The following is a 22,939-nucleotide window of genomic DNA, read 5'->3' on the forward strand; positions in this document are numbered from 1 at the left end:
AGGCCTCTTAACTGGCTATTCTCTTTGTTTTACATTCAGTGGTGCCCATTCTACTGCCTAACTCTTAGTTATTCATCAGTTCTCAGCACAGATATCACTTTGTCCATAGCCCCTAACCTTATTCCCATCCTTTTAATTGTCTATACATTGTTTGATTTTCCTACTAGACTGTAAACTCCTAGAAAGTAGGAACTTCCTTTTTCAAGTGAAGGAAGAAATGAAACAGAAGTTGATAACACATGACCCCTAAACTCAAGGAGACATCTTTCCTCCAGAAGAAAGAGGGACAAAAATAAATTTTAAATGAACATAATTTAGAGAAAGATAGAATAATTTCTGTCTGGAGAAACAAAAATAGCCTTTTACAAATAGTTGTTTTTAAAGTAGGCCTCGGTGAATAATAATTAACAAAAATAAAGCCAAAAGAAACCTTCTATATTCCCAAGAAATCTGGTGATTTTATGTGAAAGTCTATAGAAATAAAATCTATTTATACCTACCCCAAGCTACTGCATCAAATTATAACCCATTTTTCCTTCAGAAATAAAACCTCTCTGAAATATTTTGAAATGTTGAAAACAATCTGTAGGTGCTTACGAATAGAGATGATTTGCACATGCTTACAAATGGATATCTATCTTTGATATCTAGGCCATCCTTTTTCTGAAATGCTTAATGATGGTACAGTTGTACCCAACCAGGGTCACAAGGGCCTGCTCTCCTCCTATCCTAGTGGGTGCAATTTTAAGGAAAGCCGAAGGGCATTCTCGTCATAGCAACGGAAATTACAACCAGTAATCATCACAGAGTTTGTAGAGCCCTCAAAGAGATGAGCTACAGGTTTAATTTTGGATTGGAGCTTGTTAGAGCCAAGGTGAATATATCTAAAAGGGTTGGGAGCCCTTTCATAGTGGAATTCTGTGTTGGTTATGGAATATGCCTCCTCCTAGGCAGACATCATGAACTTCATCATGGTTTGGGTTTTACAGGGTTTCCTGCCATCTGCTTATTCGAATAATTTCAAATAAGGCTTTTTGCCAAGAATATCTTGAAGAATAGTTTCTTGAGAACAATTGTGAATGAGGCATCTGTTTCAGAATTCTAAGTGCCCTGATGGCATTGTTCATTCTGGATATCCTTATTAGTTGTTTTGGCTTAGGCAGTAATCATAAGCATATAATGCCACTAGGTACAAAATCAAAAGAGAATGAGAATTAGGAAAGTTCATATGATGAAATATTTTTATGTTACATTCATCATTTATCTATCCATTTAGTCACTCATTTATTCAAAGTATTTGTTAAGCTTCAAACATGTATTATCAGGCAAATCATCGTACTTATCTCAGGATTATTCTGAAGATTTTAAAAGTTAATATTGGTAAAGCATTTAGAGCAATTGCATTAGTCAGGGCTCTCCAGAGGGACAGAACTAATAGGATAGATATATATAAGAAAGGGAGTTTATTAAGGAGAAGTGACTCACACGATCACAAGGTGAAGTCCCATGATAGGCCATGTGCAAGCTGAGGAGCAAGGAAACCAATAAAGGCTCAGTCTAAGTCCCAAAGCCTCAAAAGTAGGGAAGCTGACAGTGCAGCCTTCAGTCTGTGGCCGAAGGCCTGAGAGGCCCTGGAGAACCACTGATGTAAGTCCAAAAGACAAAGGCCAAAGAACCAAGAGTTTAATGTTCAAGGGCAGGAAGCATCCAGCATGGGAGAAAGATGAAAGGGGGAAGACTCAACAAGCCAGCTTAGCCCACCTTCTTCGGCCTGCTTTGTTGGAGCCACTCTAGCAGCAGATTGGATGGTGCCCACCCTCACTGAGGGTGGGTCTTTCTCTCCCAGTCCACTGACTCAAATGTTATCTCCTCTAACAACACCCTCACAGACACACCCAGAAACAATACTTTGCATCATTCAATCCAATCAAGTTGACACTCAATATTAACTAACACAGCAATGCTTATCTCATGATAAATATTATGTAAATTTTGAATACTATTTCTGTCATGATTTGCATCCAATACATTTTTGTTGAATGAATAAATGAATAAATAGATAAATATTGACATTAATCTAGGAGGCAGCAGAATGGTGAATGAATTTGAACATTGAACAGAAGGGAATTTCTTAGAGGTTTTCATGTGGAGGGGCGATTAGATGCATTCTGTTTGGAAACAAGGAGTGGAAAAAGAACCAGTAAGTAGAAAATATGCTCAGTGTAAGAAAATGCTTTCTAATTGTCAGGGACACCGCCAGGCACAGTGGCTCACACCTGTAACTCCAGCTTGGGAGGCCAAGCCAGGTGGATCACCTGAGGTCAGGAGTTCGAGACCAGCCTGACCAACATGGTGAAACGCCATCTCTACCAAAAATATGAAAATTGGCCGGGCATGGTGGCAGTCACCTGTAATCCCAAGGGAGTTGGGGCAGGAGACTCGCTTGAACCTGGGAGGCGGAGGTTGCAGTGAGCCAAGATCGTGCCATTGCACTCCAGCCTGGGGGATAGAGTGAGACTCCATCTCAGAAGAAAAATTGTCAGGGATAGAAAACACTTGAGTAGGTTGCTTTAGGAAGTAGTGAAAATTATGTCCCAGAAGGCTTTCACATTTACATTGTATTATCACTGTGCAAGTACAGTATGGGGTAGGCAAGGAAGGCTTTTAAGGTTCCTTTCAAACTGAGGTTTTATAAATTTTGTGGAATTTCAAGATTATTAATTCATTTCAATTAGTAGGCAGATTAAGCTAAAGTTTTTTAAAGTAAAACAGCACAAAGTAGCTATAAAGCAAAGTTAAGTGTGGTTCTTCCAATTCAGCCATACAAATTCTGTACTCATTGAGGTATCAGAACTATTTGCAGTGAATCTGGAAGGTTTCATCAAAAGATAATCAAAACATTAAATATTTTCTCATATTCATTTCTCCTGTAGGATTCTCTCATGAGTAGTCACAGAGAATATTATTGAAACCTGAACCTATGATTTGATCGTTTCACACACACACAGAGGCAAAGTGGGGATTCAAAATAGAACCTCACAGTTAAGAACACAAGCCTATGTTTAGAAAACACTGGCCCTGGATTCTGTTTATGCTATGTGGTCAGGCAAGTAACTCTTGCTTATCAAGCCTCACTTTCCTGCTCTATCAAGTGATCTTTATCTGAAGCCTACTTAGAGAGCCAGGAGCTCCTGATCCCAGGGTCAGCTCTACCACTAACTGGATGAGGGATCCTCAGTGAGTCACTTTGTCTTTCTAGGGACCATCTGACATGTCTATCAAATGGACTTACTAGTGTATGGCCTGCCTGTTTCATAGAGTAATTGTAAGAATCAGAAAAAATTGATATTTTTAAAACTGTACCTACAGAGAAAAACATGAGTGTTTAGAATATAAAAATAATCTATATTTGTCTTATATGAATTTATATAACTAATAGATAATAGCAAATCTGTATCAGCTTTATTATAAATTGAAGTGGGCTCAAACAGCATTTTCTGCAAAGCTCCTTCAGCCTTTTATTTGTCCTGTCCTCATTCAACAACATCTTTCCCATGGGTATTTGTTTCCTAGGACTGCTGTAACCAATTATCACAAACTTAGTGACTTAAAACAACAGAAATTAATTCTCTCACAGTTCTGGCAGCCAGTAGTGCAAAATCAAAGTGTCAATAGGGTTGATTCCTTCTTGGGGCCTCAGAGGGAAAATCCAATCCATGATTCTCTCCTAGCTTCTGGTGACAGCTGGTAATCTTGATTTTCCTTGGCTTGTGACAGCATCACTCCAATCTCTATCTTTGTTGTCACATGGTATTCTCCCTCTATGTCCGTGTGTTTCTGCTTTCTATAAGGACGCCAGTCACCGGTGTAGGGCCCACCTGAATCTAGTATGACCTCATCCCAACCAACTACATCTGCAAATTTCCAAGTAAAGTCATATCCCTAGGTTCCTGTTAAACATCAGTTCTGGGGAGACACTATTCGACACAGCACACCATCTATGTCCCCAAAGTTTATTGCACAGAGGACTGTAAGAAAAGAGACTACAGATCCTAAGTGTCTTTTAAATATGTACAATGAGCTCATTCTCTTGCATTATGATTTCTACTTTGTGCCCTGTATTCTAGAGCATATTATTTGATGATACATTGTCTCCCGTGAAGCGAGAAGAGCTTTGCCCTGAGAAGGAGTCTGAAAGCATCCACTAGGCAGGTGGAAGCTCAGGCTTATGTCTGAGTCTCAACCTAGCTCTCACCCTGAATAGGTTAGAGATTTACACTGGCCTGTGCCAGCCCAGAACTGAGTGGATTGTGGATCTGACATGATGAAGAGGCCACACCTGATAAACTACGTTGTCAGGCTTCACATAATTCCATCTGATTTTGTTGAATATGCTGTTTTTATCTCAGGCATGCTGTAGAAAATTTCAACTGCACATATGTTTATACATTGGCCAGGGCAGAGCAGTAAACATCTGAGGCCAGATCAGTGGTAGCAGCAGTAAATTCTCATGGATTCCCAGGACAAAGGAAAATGTTTGGAAGAAGAGCTGCCGTTTGAACATCTAGCTACTTCTGCTTCCAAACAGTTTCTTTCCCTCCAGTAAAAACCTTGAAATTTATGAATTTTCAAGTTTTTATTAATTAAGGCTACAATTTTCATATGAAACATACACTCTTTAAGTCGATGTTTGCTCGATTTAATTGGGATAAAATCAGTCCTGTGAGCAATGTGTGTCACTGACAAAGCTGCTTACACCTCTGGATTTTGGCTTCTCCAAATACAAAACGAATACTATTATCTGACACTTGCCAGCAGGACTGAGTCAGAATGCATTCAACTAAGGCTTTAAAATATACTCTGGATTTTTCAAAGGGAAGGTAAGGGCCAGGCCTCTTATTTACTTGGTAAATGTGAAAGAGCATGATCTCTTAAAAAGTCTACAGACCTGTGGTTGATATCGCCTTCCTTCTCATCTACAAAATAAAGTACAAATCATACTCTATCCATCACAAGGAGTCTCTTCTGAAAGTCTGGATACTAATTTCTAGTGAATGTTAATGAGGAGATTTGGAGCTGGAACTATTGATATTCATTTTTGGAAATATGAAGGAGACCTTTCCACTAACTTTCTGCTGACTTCATTGAAATTGTCCCGTAAGTGACCACCCTGGGCAGGAACCACAACCATCCCAAGGGCCTCAATGCAAGGGCATCCTTGGTTAAAACTCAATAAAGAGGAGGCTCTAAAAGCACTTTTAGAGATTTCTTCTTATCGAAAATGTGACTTTCCTTGGGTGTGCATTTAAATTAAATTAGAAGAAAATAGGCCTATTACTCTTAGACATTTTTATTTAAAGCATTTTCATCAAAAAAGTGATGGCATGAAGCTATATTAAGACTCTGTATTACAGCATTACTCAGGAAAATATAAAGCAGTTTTACCTTATGGTGTGAGGATACTGAAAGTAAGTTTCATGCTATTCTATGAAGGAAGAACATTGGGCTGAACAATAAAAATTCTTTTTTTTTGAGATGGAGTCTCACTCTGTCACCCAGGCTACAGTGCAGTAGCACGATCTCAGCTCACGGCAACCTCCACCTCCCAGGTTCGAGCGATTCTCCTGCCTCAGCCTCACGAGTAGCTGAGATTACAGACACACGCCACCACACCCAGCTGAGTTTTCTATGTTTAGTAGAGACAGGGTTTCGCCAGGTCTCGAACTCCTGACCTCAAGTGATCCACCCGCCTTCCGCCTCCCAAAGTGCTGGGATTACAGGCATGAGCCACCATGCCCAGCCTGAACAATAAGAGACCAGGATTGTGGCTGTTTCATCCGTCACTTCCTGGATGTATCTTTTGCCACTGGGGGACCATGCTTTTTCATCTGCAAATGAAGGGCTTGAACTACAGGCTCTAGAAGTTCATTTCAAATTTAAAATTAAATTATATATTTCTAATTTATTTTAGCTTAGTCACTACTCTATGAATTATAACATGCAAACTTAATGTTTTACATTGTAACTAGAATTATTATTTTACCACTTCCAATGTAAGGCAGCATCCTTGCCACAGTATATAAGTCTGGGGCTTGCTTGGGGAGAGAGAGGAAAAATACAACAGAAGATTCCCCACACTCTCTCTTTCAGTTATGGCTCCCCTTCCCATTCCTCAAATCAGGAACAGTGTTTTTCCTAGGGCTCTTTCTGGCTACACCAGTGGACAGTTCCAAGATTTGAGCCGACTTTGAATCTAAACTGTGAGTGTGCTCCCTCTACCTTAACCAGAATGAGAACCTTTCAGGAAGTCTTAATGCCCATTACCATGCAATACTCCTTCCTGAAAACAGTCACTTTCAGATAATTTGGCTGAGCTTCTCCTCAGTCCTTCTGTTAAGAGTTCCCAAATGGAAGGCGTGCAGGTGGACGGGATAATGTTCAGCTGCTTTCAGAGATTGCCTTCTGCCTTTTACTGCTCTGACTGGCCAACACCCTCTAAAACACAAACAGTTAAAGGGAAGTCCCAGGATGCCAAGCTAGCTGATGGCAAGAGATCATGATCCTTTTAGCTTTTTTGAGCTTGCCCTTTACCTTCAGTGCTTTTCCAGAAATACCCTGATGCACTTTTCATACTTGGCAACATTCAACCAATATTTTATACTCAACTAACTAAAATGGCATCAGGAATGCCAAATATCACATGCCACTTTCCATCTTTGAAATGATCTATACACCTGGGTCTGATACAAGGAGATGCTAGATTTAATAGAGGCATTTACCAAGTTTACTGGAATATAGTAGACAGGCAATTCCTTTTGCCTGAGATGGTGGGTGAGACAGAGCAGTGACTCTGCTCTGGAGATGCCTTCAGATGGATGCTGAGGGATTTTAAAAAATTGCAAACAGAAACATCTCCTCTGTAAAATCAAGTGATTTTTATAACCTGAAATGGAGCTAGATTGATAAGGTCTAAATGAGGTAGGGTGAGAAAATGCAATCCTTTCCACTCTGTGTTATAAAATAACTCTAAATTTAAAAAGCATTGCCATTGCCAAGTATTGCATTGCTCTAAAATTCATGCCCATAGAATATTAAAATGCATTAAGTTCTACTTTTCAAAAAGCATTTGTTTATTGATGAGATAATTACATAAGTTTGAAGTGCCAAGCAGGTATAAATAAGCAGGAAGGACCTGATGTGTTATTCATCACTGTCTCAGGGACTTAATTATTAATGCTTACTGTAGTTGTGAAAAAACAACTTGCAAGGAGATTTGCACATATCAGTATCTACCTGCTAGGTTTCTTTCTATTCCCTGAGAAGTCTTCAGTTGGCACAGAATCTTTGGGCATATAAAAACATTCAGTCTTGGCCTTGAAGATAAGTCCCAGCCCATTAAATATTTTCCTGTGCATAGAATGACGGCAGGTGAGATGGAGACAAGGAGCCAGGAAATATTTAAGGCACAGTTGACCTGTACACAAATGTACCCTGGGCTGCACAATTGATAAAAAGTGACAACTACATTAAAATGGCCATTTCTGTGACTAAAAAAATGACTTTTTTTGTTATAGCAATATATATGTATATATATACACACACACATATAGAGACAAAAATGACTTTTTTGTCATAGCAATATATATATAGCTATGTATACACATATATACATATATGTATACATTTGTGTGTGTGTATATATATATTGCTATGACAAAAAAGTCATTTTTTGAGTCACAAAAATGGCCATTTTAATATAGTTGTCACTTTCTGTCATGGTACATGCATGAGCATATACATACATACATATATATACACACATATATACATATATATATATATGTATATCCCCATGCATGTACCTTGAGATGTAGTCAGTGTGGTGGAGTTGCAGAGTACAAGCTGGAGAGCCACACTGCCTAAACTCAGATCTTAGCTCCCCCACCAACCAACTTCTCAATCTCCCCATCCCTCCTTCTTTCACATTTGTAAAATATGGCTAATTAGAGTACCCAGTTCCTGAGGTTGTTATGAGGATTAAGAAAGTGAATATATAAAAAGCATTTAGTGCCTGACACATAGAAAGTGCTAAACATGTTCATTATTACTATCATATACTTAACAATCATATAGGAAGTTTTTTTTTTAAGTTACCATTAATTGAATGCCTCTTGATTTTAGGAACGGTACCATGCACTGGACTGTTTTTGCTCATGTGTAGTAGAAACATGAGTTTCAAAGAGGTAAAGTAACATGTTGAAGGTTATAAAGCTAATAAGTGACAAAACTAGGATCAAAACCATAAGGCATAAACCCGGTAAGTATGAATAGACACCCACTCTGTGCTAACCCTTCTGCTTGAAGTTCAAAATAAAAAGGTCAGACAGGGCCCCAATCTGAGAAACTCAGAGTCTGTTGGAAGAGACGCAGATGAAAGTAGTGCTGTTATAATGTGTGTTACTCTCACCCGTAACTATAAACATTACCTCAATACAATGATTCCCAAATTTTTATTTTTTTTCTTGAGTCTTCATCTTTCACTCTAGACCCAAATTTTGATCTCTCCATAGGACCAAATTTTATTAACTTTATTAATTTCAACTATCTTAAGTATAATTAATCTGTTTTTTTCTATGAATGTAACTATTTCTATACTGCCTTCTTATCCAGATGCAAATCTTGGAGTCATATTTTTTAATCCATCTTTCTTTCTTGCCCTGATTTGATTGGTAAAATTATCAGTTAAAGCAACAATAACCTTTTCAATTGTATCAAAAATACACCATACTTAAGGACTTATTTGACAAAATAGGTGGTAGATGTGTACACCGAAAACAAAACATTACTGACAAAAAATAAAGAATACATAAATAAGCTGAGATATATACCTTATTCTAAGGTTACAAAACTAAATATTATCAAGATTCAAATTCTCCACAAATGCAATCCCAATCATAATCCCAACAAGCTTGTTTGTAAAAATTAATACAGGTACACCTCATTTGATTGTGCTTTGCTTTATTGTGCTTCACAGACATTGCATTTTTAGAAATTCAAGGTCTGTGGCAATGCCGCATTGAGTAAGCCTCTGGGTGCCATTTTCCAACAGCATACGCTCACTTCTGTTATGTTTCAGTGTGATATTTTGGTAATTCCCACAGTATTTCAAACTTTTTCATTATATTACATCTGTTATGGTGATCTGTGATCAGTGATCTTCGATGCTGTGATTGTAATTGTTTTGAGGCATTCACATAAGAGGGAGAACTTAACAAGAGTTGTGTGTGATCTGACTGCCCTACTTACCTGCTTGCTCCCTCTCCTCAGGCCTCCCTATTCCCTGAGATACAACAATATTGAAATTTGGACAATTAATAACCTATAATGGCCTCTAAATGTGCAAGTGAAGGGAAGAGTAGCAGTTCTCTCACTTGAAATCAAAAGCTAGAAATGATTAAGCTTAGTGAGGAAGGCACATTGAAAGCCAAGATAGCCCAAAAGCTTGACCTCTTGTGCCAAACAGTGAGAGGAAAAGTTCTTGAAAGCAATTAACAGTGTATTCCAATGAACACACAATGATAGGAAAGTGAAACAGCCTTATTGCTGATGGAGAGAAAGTTTTAGTGATCTGGATAAAACAGCAAACCAGCCACAACATTCCCTTAAGCCAAAATCCCTAACTCTCTTCAATTCTATGAAGGCTAAGAGAGGTGAGGAAGCTGCAGAAGAAAAGTTTGAAGCTAGCAGAGATTGATTCATGAGGTTTAAGAAAAGAAACCAACTCCATAACATAAAAGTCCAAGGTGAAGCTGAAGCGCTGATATAGATGCTGCAATACATAACCCTCAACATCATTTAATATTAGGCAAATACAAACTAAAATCACAATGAGAAACTACTTTGTATCTCTTGTAATTGTTAAAATTAAAAAGGCTAATTATACTAAGTGTTGATGAGAATGTAGAGCAACTAAAACACTCCTACATTGCTGGCAAGAAAGTAAAAAAAAAAAAAAAGTTTGGAAACAGTTTGTCAATTTCTTTAAAATCTCAATGTATATTTCTACCATATGATCCAGCTATTCTTTCATATGAACTTACTCAAGAGAAGTGGAAGTTTGCCCCTAAGGGACAAGAACACTCCCTCTTCTGTTACTTGGGTTACTCAGCCCCCTAGGCAGCCACTGACAGAACCAAAGCCTCCATGGATCCAGGTGGATCAGATGTGGGTGTTTGAGCCTCTGCAACTTCTGTCTCAACAAGGCTAATGGCCCTTTCCTCCGGGAAGGCTGAGACAATCAGTGTTGCTAGAAAATGAAGAGAGAGAAGCATATGGGCTCTAAAACCACAGGAAAGCCATCCCTAGGGCTGATGTACCCATAAGAAAGGCAAGCAGTCAAGAACCAAAGGTAGACAGGGTTGAGTGGATATGAGTTGATACATAAATTGCACGTGGCAAACTTTGTGATGCTGCCTATTGATTGTGTCCTCTATCAAGCCAAGCAAAGCACACAATTCTTCTTAAGAGCTCAGGCTTTGGAGACAGACATGCCTGAGTTCAGATCCATGTTCTGCTATTTATTTCCTGTGTCGCCTCTGGCAAATAACTGATCTCTTAATTTCCTCATCTGTTAAAGGAGGATTATATCTTCTGTAGAGAGTTCTTCTGAGGATCAACAGAAAGTATGTTTGCAAAGCATTTTGCACAGTTCCTAATGCATGGAAAATATTTCATAAAGAGTTACTGCTGCTGTTGCTATCTATCCAAATTTTCTCCACTTCACTGCTATTTTCCCCGTGTATGCCATCATCAACTCTCATTTGAATTATTGTAACCACCTTTTAATGGATTTTTCTAATGGTAGGTTTTTCTCCCTAGTGCCTCCTTCTTAGTCTGTCAAAATAATCTTTTTAAAATGAAAATCTGATCTGCAACTTCTTAACAATTCAACACACTTCATGAGGATGAGGAGTATGTCTTGTTCAGCATTGTATTTTATTTTCTATGCTTAGCGAAATGTCTAATGAATAATAGGTGAACAAGTTTCGGGATGAATATATGAGTTAACAAAGCAAGGAAGAAAAATTTGACTGTGACAGGTGGAGAAGAGAGTTGGAGGTTTTCCAGGTACAATGATGTCATTAAAGCTAGCACCTGTATCCTTTTTGAATCCTTTTATATATTATATTTAAAATGCTTCTTTATCTTGCATTCATGGGGAGATGCTCCTATCTGTGGGGAAAGGTTTACTAAATAACTGATTATAGAATCATTGATAGCAAATATATTTTAAGGATGAAAAAGCTTATGTTTGTGGGGGGTGGACAAAGAGAGGGCAAGGAGTGGTGACAGGGGAAGGTGGGACATCCTAGCCAAGAGAGCGCCCTCTGCCAAGGCACGATGGCATGAAATAGGCTGGTGAGTTATGGGACCTAGAAAGGAGATCAGGAAGCCAAAAACCTGGACAGCCCCGCCATATTTGGGAACTGTTTGTCTGCAGTGGGGGTAGGTATGGAGTAAATGTAGGGGATGTTGGCTGGTCTAGGGTCAGAATAGCCTTATAATAAATATACTGCGAAATGACCCTTGTTCCGGTCTACTATTTTCTAGAATTCATGTTGAGTAGCTTGGCATGCATCAGTGCATTTTCTGTTCACCATCAATTGAAACGTGAATGTGAGGCACACATTTATGGGCCCTCAGCTCACGCTTTCCCATTTGTAACACAATGAATCTCCCTAATCCTCTGGGTGTAAATATTGCTGTCATCATTTTACAGAGGTCGAAATGGAGGAGGAGAGGCTTAAAAAATATATGTTTAAGTCATACAGCAGATAATAGCTAGATTTTAAACTCAGTTTTTCTGCCGTTTTCATTACTTTGTCTGATATTACGGACATGGTCCAAAACTGAAAGTTATAATTAAGCAAAATGGAATCATTCAAGGGGTTTCACCAAACAGCATTATAGGATTCCACTTTGGAAAAAGAAACAAAATGTTATTTGGAAGGTGGATAAACACCTATTTACTGAGGAACTTCTATATCATATCCAGTAATTATCTAGACAAGAAAAATGGGACATAATCTATATACTTAGGTTAACTGCCTGAGTAACATACAAGTCTTTAACTAAATATGTGGGTGAAATGAAATTTGAAAAATATTTTAATTCTTATGGCACCAGGCAGAATCAATCTCTGTAATGTTTGCCAGTATTTCTCCTGTCAATTATCATGTCTAATAAAATGCTACTTAGCATAGACCGTCCTCAGAGTTCCCTGCTGTAGACACTATCACTGAATTTCACAGATGATAAAATTAAGCTTCATGGAATTACAGGATTTTTTCCAAGGTCATGGCATGAAGTGAAAAAATCAAGATGAAAACCTAGACATGCCAAATCCCAGCTCTGTCCTTTCTCTCCACTAGACCAGGCAGTTTCCCTGCCCACTCAACTGTTGTTTTTTCTAGACACTGGTCACCCACAAAATCCCTTTTGAGACTCCACTGTCATGTCCAACTCAAAAAAACCTTATACTGTAAAAGCAAACAAAACTATTTCAGGTATATTGAATCCATGGAAGATAAATTCAATCTATGAAACATCAGAGATTCCAAATGTGCTCCAATTCAGCCTAACATCCCTTTTCACCCCATAAAACATTGTGGTGAGATGCTAAAACTTCCGAATTTCCTACTTGACATTTTAAATATTCCAGCTGCTTTTCTAACAACCAATGTCTCATGAGTACCCAATCATAACCTAGGAAAGCGGGACCAGATGCCCTGCCAAGTGCTTACAGTTTAATAGTAAATAAATGAGTCCCTGGTAGTTTTCTTACAACTGGCTGGGGAACCCATTCCCAGCTGCTGGGCCCACTAACAGCTGAGTAAATACATTGCTAGAAGCTGCAGCTAGAGAATTACCATTCAGTGCCCATAGCCCTGGATGTCCTAGGACTGCAGTTGTTTACCCATTAGCAGGTGGAAAATTACCAAAGCCCTCACTACTAAATCCCCTACTAAGTTGTCTGTAAAAAAGATTTTTCTATTTATTGAACAGGAGAATTATAGCCAGGACCCTGTTGATTTAGATAAAAGTAAATTAAAATCTTGAAGTTGTACCCATAGTCTGTTTAAATGCTATAGCCTCGTTACTAAGCCTACAGTCCTGGGCAGCTTGTCCACTCCAGCACACCTGTATGTATCAGCCACAAGCAGATGAGGGTTAAGGGAGCAAGTACTCAGTAATTTTTTATTCCTTTATTATGTTATGCATTAACCTACTGAAAAATGATGTTTTAGGCCCCAGGCAATTATGCTCAGTGGGATTATTTGGGGGTGGATAACACTGTCCCCATCTTTATAATATAACACGGTATAAAGAAATCATTAGGGTCTATGTGATACGTAAAAGAGTAGACATATATTCAGGCCAAAGAAGGGATCTCTCTAGAAGGTTAAGCAAGACATCACCCAGCAGGGGATGTCTGAGTATGGTTTTAAGGATGTTTGAATGGGTTGTGTAAGTGTGTTGGAAAGTGTGAATATCTGTTGAAAAATGTTATTCCATGAAAGAAAGCAACACATAGGAAGGAATGGAGGAGTAAAACAGCACAGAATGTTCCAGAAGCACAGGAGTTGGAAATGACATGGAAACAAGACTGAGAGTTGCGCATAAGTGGAGATATGGCTTCTTACTCTATCAATACAAGTTGCTTAGGTCAAGGCTGAGTTCAGCTCCTAGACTGGCAACCAGAGGGTGCGGGTTCCAGCATAAGTCCAGTCTGTCCTGCTGCTAAGTAGGATGCAATCCTTTACTAACGCCACAGCATTCTTTCTCGGACATCTATTAGATACATTCTCTGCTCCTATAGTTTTCACCTAATGCTATTAACAGCATAATTTTTTCTTCAGAGTAAGAATTAATTCCCCCAATACTGCCCCACCCACCCAGCCCGTGATTCTCTAATGCATGTTTTGTCTCCCTTGCAGTTCCTGTTGGAGCCTGGCCTGTTAACTAGAGCAGGAGCTTCTGGAGTGTAGGAGCCATTTATTCTGTATTTATAGAGCTTCTTTTCAGGCTGGAATCTCTGGTATATATTGATGATACATAGAGAAATATAAATAGAACAGTATTTTCCTTCAAGGAGTATGTAATCCATTAAATTATAGGCAAAAAGCAGAAAGACAAGGACTATGCCATATGTTACAGGTGATTTGTCAGAGGTAAGTACCAGCAGCTGATGGGACAATGGGAACGACCATTCTAGCCTGGCCCTTTCAGCAGTCAAAGGAGACATCAGTCTTAGTGGTTTCCTCTTCATCCCAGTACCAATCCCAGGGATATGGGCAATATTTGTCACATTGTTGTGATAATATTGAGTCATGGAATAAGTATTGAACTGCAGTCTGGAATCCTGAGTTCATATTCATTTCTCTAATACTAATAGCTGGACAAATCTGGATCTTTTTTCTATTAATTTTTTTGAAGTATCTTAATTTTGCAAAGAGCTTTCTAGTTCTCAAAGTGCTTTCATGTGTATTGACTCATGTTGTTTTACGACAGACTCATTTACAGGTGCAAAAACTGGGCTTTGGAGACAACAGGGCAGAGTTTGGGCTTGAAGTTGGGATTTTCTCTTAATTTCAAGTCCCAGGTTTTATTTCCGGCTTCCATGAATGATTTCTAAGGCACTGTACAGCTCTTAAAACTCCATATTCTGGATGTGAGATTTTCCGTTCTCAAGGGAGTATTACAAACTCATCCTTATCACTTGTTCATCCCAGCCATGTCTGAAAGAATAATGGCCTTGACAGATGTCATTTTTGTTTTGTCCTGAACAGAAATAGCAATGGTTCTTCCTGCTGACAGGAGCTCCTCTCCCTGACCTCAACACACATTTCCACCTCCAGATGACAGAGGCCCTGAGGATATCTGTTCCCAGGCAATGCCGGCATACTTCCATGGTTTTTGAGATATAATAATATTCTGCGGTGTTTGGTGGTGACATCACCCTGTACAGACCTTTTCTTTACAGTTTTCAGAAAGGCTCGAATCTTGTTCACTAAGTTTTCCTTAATGATCATATGTCTCTTTTGGTTTGACGTGTAATGCTGTGCTGTGTTGGATATTGTCAAAGACAGTGGACTTGGAATAAGAGGGCCTTGTTCTGGGTCCTGAACTGATGTCTTGGGACTTAGGGCCATTGATTTAGCTTCCTCAAGTCTTGACCATCAGTAAAACGAGAATAATAATAGCAAAACTGTCCTATCTGCTGCTTAGTGTTGCTGTGATGATCAACGGCTATAAAAATGCTGCTCATTGTTATTACTGTAGTTTTATTAGTAGCTGAATTATTGTAGAATTGGGCTAACATACCTAGAAGAAAATTAACTTGCAGTGTAATTCATTCAAGTACATTTTGCAATGACTCTTTTTGTCTTTCTGTAGTCCAAGGTGACTGTACTAAGAGAAGGGCAGTCTCACTTCTGCAGATTTCAGAAAGGAAGGAACAAAATAAACATTTATGAGTCTCAACATTTTCCAGATGTGTGCTAGGCATATGACATTTAATTTATTCTGAGTAACACATGCTACAAAGCGGTTTAATTATGGTCATTTTATAATTGAGGGAGCTTAATGGTAGAGAGATTAAGAATCAGATTTAAGGTCAGCAATTTGCTAATATCTAATATTTTGTATATTACATACACACACACATACAGAGACACATGGTCTTCTCATATAAGTATCAAGATTGAGATCAAACCCAGCCCTTCAGACTGACAGCCCAGTGAGGTGAGTCAACAGTAATCGTTTTGAGAACTGATATTTGTGTTTGAATTTTACCTGTCTCACTTGGTTGGTTTAAAGATAATAATAAAAAATTAGACAAAATCTCTGGGTTTCCATTTTCTGCATCTGGAAAAATGATTCTTACTTGCCTCCCATCATTACAAGAATCCATGGCACACTGTCCAGCACAGAATCATGCTCAATGAATGAGAGGTTCCTTTTCTCCTTGACCATCTGCATCCATTCTGGATTCACACACATGAGCTGAGGTCTTCAGACTGTCCATTCCTCAGTTGTCCCTGCATCAAGGGCTACCGCTTATTCATCCCAGCATCTCCATGAAATCCAGCACAGTGCTGGGGAAACAACTGGGGTAAGTTGACCTGAACATCGGACTTGGAACTCGAAAGCTTGGGTTTAAGTCTAGGTTCTACTTGAGTGACATTAAATGGAGCTCTTCTCCCTCCTGGGATTTGATTTCTTCTTCCATGAAATGATTCCTCTGTCACAGGATTATTGTAAGTAAGTGAGATGAAGCCCATTGTCAAAGTACTTTAATAACTCCAAATTTGAGATAATATCATGAATGATTGAATAAAGTTTGTTACCACCTGAAATAAGGCACCTAATTTAAATTTGGTCTAATGCTATTTCCCTCATTTTAATTTTCCTACCTATCTTTTAAAAAATTAAATTGACGCATAATAATTGTACCAATTTAGGGGGTACAATGTGATATTTTGATACCCATATTCAATGTATAACGATAAAATAAGGCAATTAGCACATCTATCACCTCAAACATGTCTTATTTCTCTGTGTTGAGAACATTCAAAATCTTTTCTTCTAGCTATTTGAAAATATAGAATAAATTATTATTAGCGATAGTCACCCTACTGTGCTTTAAGAGCACTAGAACTTATTCCTCCTCGCTGTAATTTTGTATGCACTAATCAACTTCTCCCTACCCCATATCCCTCTCTTCCCTCCTACCCTTCTCAGCCTTTAGTTACCACTGCCCTACCTTCTACTTTTATGAGATCAACTTATTTAGCTACTACATATGAGTGAGAAGATGCAGTATTTATCTTTCTGTGTCCAGCTTATTTCAGGTAATGTAATGTCCTCCAGTCTCATTTGTGTTGCTGCAAGTGACAGGATTTTATCCTTTCTTTCATTCTTATTCTTCCTGGGTTTTGGAGGTATGACATTAGTCTACATCTGGAAAACACTCAGGGCTGTGTAAAACCAGTAAGCGAAACAGCTGACCACATTAATTACAGGAAACTTGTTGAGTTTGAGGGTCATGCTTTCCAGTGCTGATGACTTAGTGAGTGGGTTCCACTGCTTTCTGCTTCCCAGTGTTCTTACATATTTCCACTCGCCTCTTGCTTTCTGTCATTGTTGCTTTCTACAAAGCCTACTGTCCTCAGCAAATTGGGAAATAAATCAGGTGATGAAGATAAATGTTAAGTATATATTTGTGTCTAATTGAAGCAGTCCAACATAATGAAAGGAAATAGAAAATGTGAAGTTATCTTTTCATTTTAAAATGTCAAGACCAAATACTAATGAATCAGAAGAATTTCAAAGAACCTTGAGAACCCATCCATATCTTAGAAGAGAGATCGTGTGTATTTGTACTGAATTCACATACAGGCTCCCAGAATCTTACTGTAAAAGTCATCATAACTGAGAGGTTTATGAAATTGCATTGAGCATTTGTCATTTAACACGTTTGGACTTGTCAGTTATTGTAGTCATCAATTTTAAGTGATATATGGGAGAGGGTAAAAAGCAATGCTGATTGCTTTTCCTTGCAATGATATTCAAGAATTGTTATAATATGCAATAGTTTCAGTATGATAATCAAAGATTTTGTATAACAGAAAACCCAATTTTAGCATGGTGTGTAGATAAATGGATTAAAGTCAGCTTTCTTTCCAAATTTATAAACATTTATAAAATAAGAACATTACCCCAGAATTTAAAAAGTAAATAAATTTACTAAAAAATACAAAGGGTGTGACCATCTCTTGAATGTCTGTTTACAGAGTCAGAGAGAATCACTAGATAGCCTTTTTGTTTCCCTTGTTTGAAATTTTTTCCCAAATATTGGTGGAAACTTTATAATTAGGCATAACATACAGAATCTGCTCAAATTTTTTAGGTGAGGAAACAATTGGGGTGACTTCAGAAGAATAACTCATTATTTCTTCAGCAACTGTTATGTGTTAGACACTTGAGAATACGTGAAACTATCTTAAGTATTTGTAAATATAGTACCTCACTTATTCCTCAAAAAAAACCCCAATACTAATATTTGCCTCCACTTTACGTATGAAGAAATTTAGGCCTGTAGGAGGTATCTGGCTTCCTAGGGCTATGTACTCAGTGTCAAAGCTGGGATTAGAAATCAGGTGTCAAACATCAGATATATTATTCTTTCCTGTAGAGCAAGCACAATATGTGTTTGAACAAAGGAATGACATAATGAAAAGATTTCCTTGGGAAAAGCATAAAACATATAACTGTAAGACTATAACTTCTTTTGATGTATCAAGCACAATATAGTGTTTTTCGTACAATGTGTGTAAATTGAGTAGTAGCTGAATCCAACGAATGCAATGCACACGTTTCCCCCAGTTCTATCAAATACTATGTGCATAACTATGCCTAATAATAATGTTACACCCTCTGTTTGATTTCAAAATGCATGCCCTCATTATTTTGTTTGGTCTGTTTATACAGCCTGCATGGGCCCATGAGCAAGTTTAAACAAGCATTTGCCTGAGTTCTTTCTTGGGCACACATTTTTTCTCTCTACAATCTTAGACACGGAGCACTGACTTCTCTGTAAAATCCCATGCTTTAGAGTCCAACGGCTCACCTGCTGCAGTTTGAGTATGAGGCAAATAAGGTCAAGATGGGATTTATGAATCATCTCTTCCACCACCCTTTACGGGTAAATTCGAGCTAAAAACCAAACCCATCTGGCATTGACTCAGGGTGGAAGTTCCTGAAGCAGTGAAAGGAAAAGGAAAACTATTTAAAGTCATGTCTTTTAAAATAGAGTTTAGCCTCAGTGACCCTAGGACATGATAAGTAAGAAACTCAGCATCCAGGGCCACAGAACTTTTCGGTGGAAAACCAAGATGCATCCTTGTGTCTTACTGGTTTTAGTTTCTTTCTATCCACATTCATATTGGGTGGTCAGAGAAATCCTGCTCCGTGAAATATCAGTTTGTTTCTCTTTCTTACAGGTCTCCTTTTGGAGAAGGAAAATCCACTCATTCATTCAATTGATTAATCAGTCAACAGGTATTGACAGGGAAGGTTGGAAGGTCACCATCATTTTAAATACTACCTACTTGATACAACTATGTGATTCTATATATTTAATTTTACTTAATTTTAAAAAGAAAAACAAAATGGAGCCATATGAAAATACATGAGAAAAGATCTCTGGTAAAGGTAAATGCATGAACAAATATAAAAAGCAGCATTATTGTAATTTAGCCCCGTCACTCCACTTTTCACACTTTTATAAGATTTAAAAGATAAAAACATTAAATAATTTTAAAATTAGCCAGGCATGGTGGTGTGTGCCTGTAGTCTTAGCAATTTGATGGCTGATGTGGGACGATCACTTGAGCCTAGGAGTTCGAGGCTGCAATGAGCTACAATCGCGCCACTGCATTCCAGCCTGGGTGACCACGTGAGACCCTCTCTCTAAGATAATAGTAATGATAGTAATTATGATTATAATTATATGTTAATGGCTACACAATACATGAAGTTGTAATTTGTGGCATCAGCAACATAAAGGAGAAGGTGGAGCTGTAAAGGGGTAAAGTCTTTTTTGCAGTTGAAATAACTTGGTATTAGTCTAAAATAGACTGCTAAAATTGTAGGATATCATATGTAATCCCCATAGTAACCACAAAACAATCTATAGAATATGCATGAGAGGAAATGAGAAAAGAACCAAACCATGTAACTCCAAATACATCTACTAAACACAATGGAAGGCAGTAAGTAAGGAAACGAGGGACAAAAAACTATAAGACATAGGGAAGGCAAATAACAAAATGGCGATGCTAAGTTCTTCCCTAGCAGTGACTACTTTAAGTGTAAAAGGATACATCAGATGGACTATTATTCAGTCATAAAAAGGAAATAAATTCTGACACATACTACAATATGGATAAATTTTGAGGATGTTTTGCTAAATGAAGTAAACCAGTTTTTAAAAAGACAAATACGGTATGATTTCACGGAGATAGGAAATAGGATGGTGAGTGCCAGGAACTGGGGAGAGAGTGAATAAGAAGTTATTGTTTAGTGGGTACAGTGTATGTCTTTGAAGATGAAACAAGTTCTGGAGACAGACAGTGGTGATGGCTGTGCAACAACGTGAACAGACTTAATGCCATTGAACTGTACACTAGGAAAGGGTTAAGAGAGTACATTTTGTTATGTGTATTTTACTACAATTTTATAAAAACATTAAAAAGAAATAAATTTGAAGTAAGCATTATGGTTTTCATTTTACAGATGTCTAAACTAATATCTAGAGCTGTTCAGTGATGTGTGGTAGTCTCCCAGCAAGCCAGGGCCAGAGCTTGGACACCTCATTGAGACCTCCATAAAAAGAACCCTAACCAAACAAAAAGTGGAGCTACACAGAAATACCATCTGCATAATAAAGGCAATTATTTTTTGTCACAGTATTTTGTAAGTGAGCCTCTTTTTTAAGGAAATAAGAGTTTTAGGACTTGGGAGGTATATAAACATCTCAATTTGAGAGACGAAAGGAAAATTCTTGATTGCTTTTATGGCCTGGTAACAGCTTCCTTTTGAGTAATGAATGATGAGATTAGTAAACATCATGCTTTTTATATCTGGTCAATGAAGTTTTGTCTTGAGGTATATCCAAAAGAGAGGTTGCATCTCAATAAGATCTCTCTCTGGCAAGATCCTAGCCAGGACAGCAGGTAAGAATGAATGTATGATGCCATAGAATCAAAGATCAGAATGGCCTTGGTGAGGTGGCTCATGCCAGTAATCTCAGCACTTTGGGAGGCTTACGTGGTAGGATTGCTTGAGGCCAGGCATTCAAGACCAGCTTGGGCAACAAAGTGAGACCTAGTCTCTATAAAAAATTTTAAAATTAGTTGGGAGCATGTGCCTGTAGTCCTAGCTACTCCAGATTCTGAGGCGGAAGGATCTCTTGAGCCTAGTAGTTCAAGGTGACAAGGAGCTATGATTGTCCTACTGCATTCTAGCCTGGGCAACAGAGCAAGACTCTCTCTCTCAAAAAAAAAAAAGAAGCAAAACAATAGAAATAGATGGAGTTTTCTGCAGTTTGAATTATGCGCCAAACATTAAAAAAGATTATTTTCTGAACTCTGGGAATAAACAGACTTTGTCAAACCCTCTGTTTAGAAATTTTTGAGGAAATATTAATTTTCACTTATAGAAACTACATAATTAATCACGTACCTTTGCAAATATTAACCTAGTTGCCACGAGATAAACCTAGGAACATAAAAACATGTGAACTTGCCCTCAAGTAAGGTTGGGGAAGTCAGCAGCTAACACCAGGTGTTGGGGTTAGCCTGATGCTTAGACAGGAGTTATTGAAGACACTTTACCTCATGGGAGGAGGGCTAGAAGAGGATGTGTTAATTCCCAAGGTATTTCCATCTCATATCAAAATGTTACGTTGGTTCATTGACTGATGACAGCTCTTAGTGGCACCAACAAGCCGTGACTTATTGAATATGAAAGTTTCTAAGGTTCTTCGGTCAATGAAGAGCAGCCAGTTATGAATCATTTGAAAATTCCTATGTAGTGGGTATTTGTTTTTCTTGATTCCCCAATGTCTATTGCACATTTTTGGTGATGAAATGTGATTTTTACTTGGGAATGATATCTTCATCATTGTATAAAATCAGGGAAGCAGGGACCTGGCCCAGCCAGGAAGGAAGCATGTGCTCCGATCTAGCCCAGCTAATTGTTTCTTTTCTAGAATGGGAAGAGACAAAACATGTGTGTGTTTCACGTGTTCCAGCAGTCGCACCTGGGAAGCCTCGCAAGCAGGTCCTGCTCAGAGGTCTCTGGTTCCTCTCTTTGCCCAACCTGGTTTTCAGTTTTTCTCCCATCCCATGAGCCTCTCCCTTAGCCTTCCAATAAACTCCCTTTTGCCTAAGTTAGCTGGGGTAGGTTTCTGATGCTTTCAACCAAAGGATTCTGATGTATGAGGCTGTTTCCATTTCTCATATGCTCAGTCATTGATTTATTCATGCACTTATTCATTCAATAATTGCTCCCAAGATTATAGTCCACTGGGACTACAATCTACAAACTGCAACCACACCCTGCTGCTTCTTCATGCTTTGTTCATGTTGTCTTCTCAATCAGCAATGCCTTCCTTGCCTTCCCATCACTTCCTACTCATACCTGTCATCAAATCTTCAGACCCTTCTGTGATCTTGAAACCTGCCCCATCGTTAACACCACTGTAGGCTCCTTTACTAGCCAGTTACATCCCCGAGGGCAAGGATTTGTGCCTTTATCTCGGTACCCCCAAGGCCCAGGACAATGTGAGGCCCTCATCAATGATCTCATGAGGAAATGGAGGGTGATGATTGTTGGAACAGATTTATATGCAAGGTGCTAGTGAGAGGACCCAGAAGGGAAGAACTAAATATACTTCCAAATGGAGGGTCTAGCAAAGTTACAGAGAAGAGGTGATACCCAAGTCAAATTTTAAAGGATGATTGGATGTTTTAAGGTAATAAAGAAATAAAAGTATTGAACAAGCAGAGAAATAACAATATGGAAAGTCATACAATCATTAGAAGGCACAGAAAAGGAAGGCCGAATACCTCAACAAGACCAGAATATGTAAGTTTTTAGTGGCATGTGGGTAATGAATCATAAGAGGAAGGCAGAGGCAAAATCTTGGAGGACTTGGTTTGTCATGCTAAAGGAGTGTAGACTGTATTCATATGCAACAAGAAGCAACACAACTGCATTAGCCTGCTCGGGCTGCTATAACAAAATACCAGGCTGGGTGGCTTTCACAACAGAAATATATCATCTTGAAGTTCTGGAGGCAAAGGTCCAAGGT

At 38.4% G+C, this 22,939-nt stretch overlaps 1 long non-coding RNA gene across 1 annotated transcript in view; it reads right to left on the bottom strand.

Moving 5' to 3' along the window:
- The window catches only part of LOC130541243 (uncharacterized), a 573,869-nt gene that overhangs the window by 214,574 nt on the left and 336,356 nt on the right, over window positions 1-22,939 (bottom strand). The window lies entirely within an intron of this gene.

Source organism: Pan paniscus, chromosome 12 (genome assembly GCF_029289425.2).
Source record: "Pan paniscus chromosome 12, NHGRI_mPanPan1-v2.0_pri, whole genome shotgun sequence".
Classification (NCBI taxonomy): domain Eukaryota; kingdom Metazoa; phylum Chordata; class Mammalia; order Primates; family Hominidae; genus Pan; species Pan paniscus.